Here is a 6,000-nt window from a genome sequence, read left to right on the forward strand (position 1 = left end):
TATAGAACGCTTTCCCTGACTTTTTTTTTTCTTATACGCATCTCCTTTCATCAGACAGGTTGGAAACCACTCAGTGGAGATTCTACCTTTCCCCGTACCCTCTGGAACTAGGCTCCCTATTGAAAGCTTGTAATCCAGTCACTTCTTGCTTTTTGTAGCACCCCATTTTGGGTAGCCAATGTAAAAATTTGCTCCTTCCTTTGACTTACTGCATCCACAAGCATAGGCCAAGTTCATCAAATTGTAGCGGATTACTCTTTTTTTTCCTATTTCTTCTTCCTCTAGTCAAGTTTTGGCCATCCAGCCATTGAAGCCAGGTCAAGTGGGTACTATCTGCAAGTATGGGTGTTCTTGTGCATCTCCTCTCACTTCATATCAGCTAGACGCTTCACTCTCCACTCTGGTCCTCTGTGACCATGTCCCTGTCCCTGAGCCCAGGAGTCCCCAAGTCTCGGCATACTACTGGCCAACCAGGTCTCAAATCCAGGTTAACACGAGTCTATTGAATGTGGTCAGACTTAGCTCACAACTTCATTGCTGTTTTTCCCCACTTCACCTTATCAATGACCACCATGGTCAGCAGCAAGACCACATGCCTGCTCATATATTCCCCTTAAGTTTTAGTTTTGGAAGGGTGTTTGACCTTAGGGGACCTAACCACTTACCTTGATGGCTCCTGGGGGAACAACTTGCTAGTTCTTGTAGTAGTCAATCTGACTGCCATTATTGTTTTTCATTTTTCCTGCTGGTCTTTCTTTCAAGAAGTATCCTCTATTCTAGCTGCTCCACGCTGGTCTGCTTGTCCTTTCAAGTGGAAGTTTCCCACCTCAGAAGATTCTTGATGGGGATCAGGATTTCATCGACCATTTCTTTTTGGTACAGTAACTGTGTATTGTATTACTTCCATCTTCTTTTGATGCTTTCTGCATTATTCTATGTTTTGCCTATCAAATACTTCATAGTGTAAGATGAAGCTTGACATTTTTCTTCAGTTCACTCAGCTTGAGAAGTGCTGAGCATGTTCTTCACTTTTGATTTTATAACTACAGGTCTTTGCACATTTTGTTATAATGTTTGACTTGGTATTTTGTGTTGATTAATTCAGTGGACTCCCAGTGTGGCACTGTAGGATCATCACTAGACTGTGAATCACAGGGTTGACAGTTTAAACCCACCATCTGATCCTCAGAAACCCTGTACAGCATCACTATGAATCAGAACTGACTCGACAGAACTTAACAACAGCAACGGCAATTCTGTGGTAGCTCTACCCCATCCCCACTGTGGTCATAAAGCACAAGAACTCAGTTATAGGGTTTTCTAATGCTTTGCATGTAGCAGGTGCTTAGTAAATAATGTTATTTGTGAGGAAAATAAAACACTGATTAAACCTGGGAAGAGAGTAAGAGAATGGAGGAAAATGAAGGCAGGTGGAAAGAAGGAAATAATACCATTTTTAGACAAATGCTTCTTAATTTCCCCGTGGATTTCACCAAGATATAGGTTGTTTCCGTTTTTCCATTAACCAGAAACTAAATAACAAGTGGATTTCCCCTTCTCTTACCAGAGATGTTAACCTTAAGTCAGTGGGTAATGACTCAACGAGCTCTAACCATAATTAGGGTACTAGCATCTGAGAAACTGTCTTGTCCCTGTCAATGACAAATGATGTTCTGTAACGCTGTGACCCAGAGACTTGATACCATGAGTTGGAATTCTAACTCACTAGCTTTTAGCACTCCAATGGGAATTCAGATTGAAATGTAAGTAGGAAAAGGATTTTAGAATCAAACTCCATTTTCTCAGAAAATTTCATTTCTTCTAGAGAATGTTGTTAGTTAATTTGTTTTTTATTTCCTTAACACTCAGTCACCTGACTTTAAAAAAAAATCTGCCCTATAAAAACACCCATTCCATTGGTGAGGTTGTCTTGTCACTCTTTGTAAAGAGTCATGATAAGTGACATTAAAATATGAAAAGCAGGTGTATTTCCTAGATAATTTTATTCAATTCCTGCATCATTCTTGATTCCAATTATTCTGCAGATAGCAGGGCCAGAAAAAAAAAAAAAAAAGATGAACTTTCATTGTAAATGACATTCAGCAGTTGGCTTGATATTTCATAATAAAGCAAAGGTCTGAAAAATATATTCCAAGGAGTAAATGACTAGCAAATGCTTTACTTGTGATGAATTTCATTTTCACAATTTTTAAAAATAGTCCTCTGATGAAAGAATTTTTAAAATAAGAGAAAAAATAAGCTTTACTTAACCACCATCAAAGACCACAATTGCTGAATGGAGCTGAAAATTGGAATGCATGTATCAAACATGTTTTGTTTTTAAATCTTGTGAGTATGGTACAATAGGAATATCAACTCAGAAGCAAACAACTGATTCCTTGTCTGGATCCTGCTTCCCACTAAAAGTATAACAGAAGACAAATGGCTTGATTTCATTATCTGTATACTAAGGAACAATTTTGGTGATGCAGTGGATAAAGTGCTCTCCTGCTAACAAACCCACCAGGCACTTTGCTTCTGTGGGACAAAGATGTAACAATCTGCCTACATAAAGAGCTACAGCCTTGGGAACCCCACTGGGGAATTCTACTCTGGACTATTGGATCACTATGAGTCAGAATTGAGTGGGCAGCAGTGGGTTTGGTTTTTTGGTGTACTGAGTATAACAGTATCATCTTTGCTTAACCTTACTGGGCAAGTGTGGGAAGCAAATGAGATCCGGTATATGAAAGGCTTTGTGAACTGTGGAATAGTATGTACATGAAGAGTCATACCTAACACTTTTGCTAGCTGTAAAATACTAGTCCCGTAAGAAAAGCTAAAAACAAAACAAAAACAAAAACTAAAAACCCTTACTGTCTTTAACTCGATTCTGACTCAGTGATCCTGTATAGGGTTTCCAAGGCTGTGAATCTTTACAGGAGAAGGAAGCCTCATCTTTCTCCTGGGGAATGACTGATGGGTTTGAACTGCTGACCTTGGGAGTTAGCAGTCTAGTATATAGACTACAGCACCACCAGGGTTCCTTTACTACATACATAAGAAGTTTAAAAATACATATGATTTTTCTTCAGTGTTAATGAGCAGGACTTTTCAGAAGTGGAGGGAGTTCTCAGTCACTTCCTTGCTTTTCTGCTCACATTTTTTGAAGTTTCATATATAATAAAGATTTAGAAATGGTAAAACTCATGTACAAAAATCAGGGTGATTTTAAAATCTGTAACACATACGATATGCCTATATATATATTAAGGTAAGACAAAAAGTATTGCTACAAACTCATTGTTGCCATTAGATGCCATCATTGGTTCTAACTCATAGCCACCCTATGAACAACAGAAAAAAATACTGCCCAGTCCTGTGCCATCCTCACAATTGTTGATATACTTGATCCTTTTACTGCTGCAATGATGTCAATCCGTTTTGTTGGGGGGTCTCCCTCTTTTTCGCTGACCCTCCACTTTATTAAGCATGATATCCTTCTCCAGGGACTGGTCCCTCCTGATAACGTGTCCAAAGCATGAGTGATGAAGTCTCGCCATCCTGGCTTCTAAGTAGCATCTGCGTGCACTTATTCCAACACAGATATGTTTGTTCTTCTGACGGTCCAGGGTACTTTTAAATATTATTCTCCAGCACCATAACTCAAATGCATCAGTTCTTCTACAGTCTTCCTTATTCACTATTCAGCTTTCACATCCATATGAGGTTATTGAAAATACCATGGCTTGTGTCAGGTGCACCTTAGTCCTCAAACTGATATCTTTGCTCTTTAACACTTTAAAGACATATTTTGCTACAGATTTGCCTAATGTAATACATCGTTTGATTTCTTGACAGTTGCTTCCATGAGTGTTGATTGTGGGTTCAAGCAAAACGAAGTCTTTGGAAACTTCAATCTTGTCTCCATTTATCATGATGGTATTTATTGGTCCAGTTGTGAAGATTTTTGCTTTCTTTACATTGAGGCTCAGTCCGTGTTGAAGGCTATAGTCATTGATCTTCATCAGTAAATAGTTTAAGTCCTCTTTGCTTTCAGTAAGCGAGGTTGTATCATTTGCCTATCACAGGTTGGTAATGATTCTTCCTGCAATCCTAATGTAACCTTCTTCTTCATAGAATCCATCTTCTCAGATTATTTGCTCAGCAAATAGATTGAATAAATATAGTAAAATGATACAAACCTTGGAAATACCTTTTCTGATTTGAAACCATTCAGTAAACCCTTGTTCTGTTTTAACCACTGTCTCTTGGTCTATGTACAGGTTCCTCATGAGTCCAATAAAGTGTTCTGGAATACCCATTATTCACAGTGTTGTCACTGTTAGTCATATCCACACAAACATCCTTGCATAATCAGTAAAGCCCAAGTAAAAATCTTTCTGATATTCTCTGCTTTCAGTCAGGATTCACCTGAAATAAGCTATGATCTCACTAGTTCCACATCCTCTTCTGAATCCAGCTTGTTTTTGAATTTTGTTCAGCCAAATTTTACTTTTATGTGATATTAATAATATTGTTCAATGATTTCTGCATTCCGTTGAGACACCTGTCTTTGGAAGGGGCACAAATATTAATATATTCCAATCAATTGGCATAGTAGTTATCTTCCAAATTTCTTGGCATAGATGAGTAAATACCTCCAGTGCTGCATCTGTTTGTAGAAAGATTTCAATTTGTATTCCATCAATTCCTGGAGCCTTATTTTTCACCAGTGCCCTAAGTGCAGCTTAATACCATAAGTGTTTCATCATGTAGCTACCTTTTGAAATGATTGAACATTAGGCATTTCTTTTTGATACAATGGCTCTGTGTATTCCTTCCATCTTCCTTTGATGCTTTCTGCATCATTCACTAGCTATCCTTAGAATCCTTCAATATTTCAAGTTGAGGCTTGAATTTTTTCTTCAGTATTTTCATCTTGAAAAATGTTGAGTATGTTCTTTCCCTTTTGTTTTTCGAATTCCAGGTCTTTGCACATTTCATGATAACAATTTGTCTTCTCAACCTACCCTTTGAAAATTTCTTTTTGGGTCTTTTATTTGTTCATTTATTCCATTCACTTTAGCTTCTCTGTGCTTAAGATCAAGTTTAAGAGTCTTTTCTGACATCCATTTAGTCTTATCTTTCTTTCCTGTGCTTTTAATGACCTTTTGCTTTCTTCCTGTATGATGTTCTTGATGTCATCCCACAGCTCTTCTGAACTTCAGTCATTAGTACCTAATGTATCATATTTGTTCTTGAAATGATTCCTAAATTCAAGTGGGATGTATCCAAGGTCATATTTTGTCTTTTGTGCTATTGTTTTAATTTTCCTCACCTTCATCCTAAACTTGCTTATGAGCAATTGATGTTCTGTTCCACAGCCTGCCCCCTGCCTGTTTTGGCTGATGATATGGAGCTTTACCACCGTCTCTTTCCACAGATGTAGTCAATTTGATTCCTATGTATTCCATCTGGTGAGGTTCATTGGACAACACAACCTTTTGTGTTTTCAAAAAGGATATGAAATATATATGAATATATCATTGATCTTGCAAAATTCTATCATGTGATCTCCAGCATTGTTTCCATCACCAAGGCCCTATTTTTCAATGACAAATCCTTCCTCTTTGTTTCCAACCTTTGCATCACAATTGCCAGTAATTATCAATACATCTTGACTGCATGTTTGATCAATTAAAGACTGATGAAGTTGGTAGAATTCTTCAATTTCATCATCACTGGCTTTATTGATTGGTGCATAATTTTTTTACTAGTTGGTATGTTGTACTTTTAGACAGATCTTGAAATATTCTTTTTGATGATGAATGTGACACCATTCCTCTTGAATCTGTTATTCCTGACATAGTAAAACCTGTGATTTCCATATTAAAAAAATGGCCAACAGCAGTCCATTTCAGCTCACTAATGCCTATTATATCGATGTAATGAATTCCATTTCATTTTTTTCCCCACTCAAGCATATATTATAATTTA

This window comes from Chrysochloris asiatica, unplaced genomic scaffold (assembly GCF_000296735.1).
Source record: "Chrysochloris asiatica unplaced genomic scaffold, ChrAsi1.0 scaffold00295, whole genome shotgun sequence".
NCBI classification, from domain to species: domain Eukaryota; kingdom Metazoa; phylum Chordata; class Mammalia; order Afrosoricida; family Chrysochloridae; genus Chrysochloris; species Chrysochloris asiatica.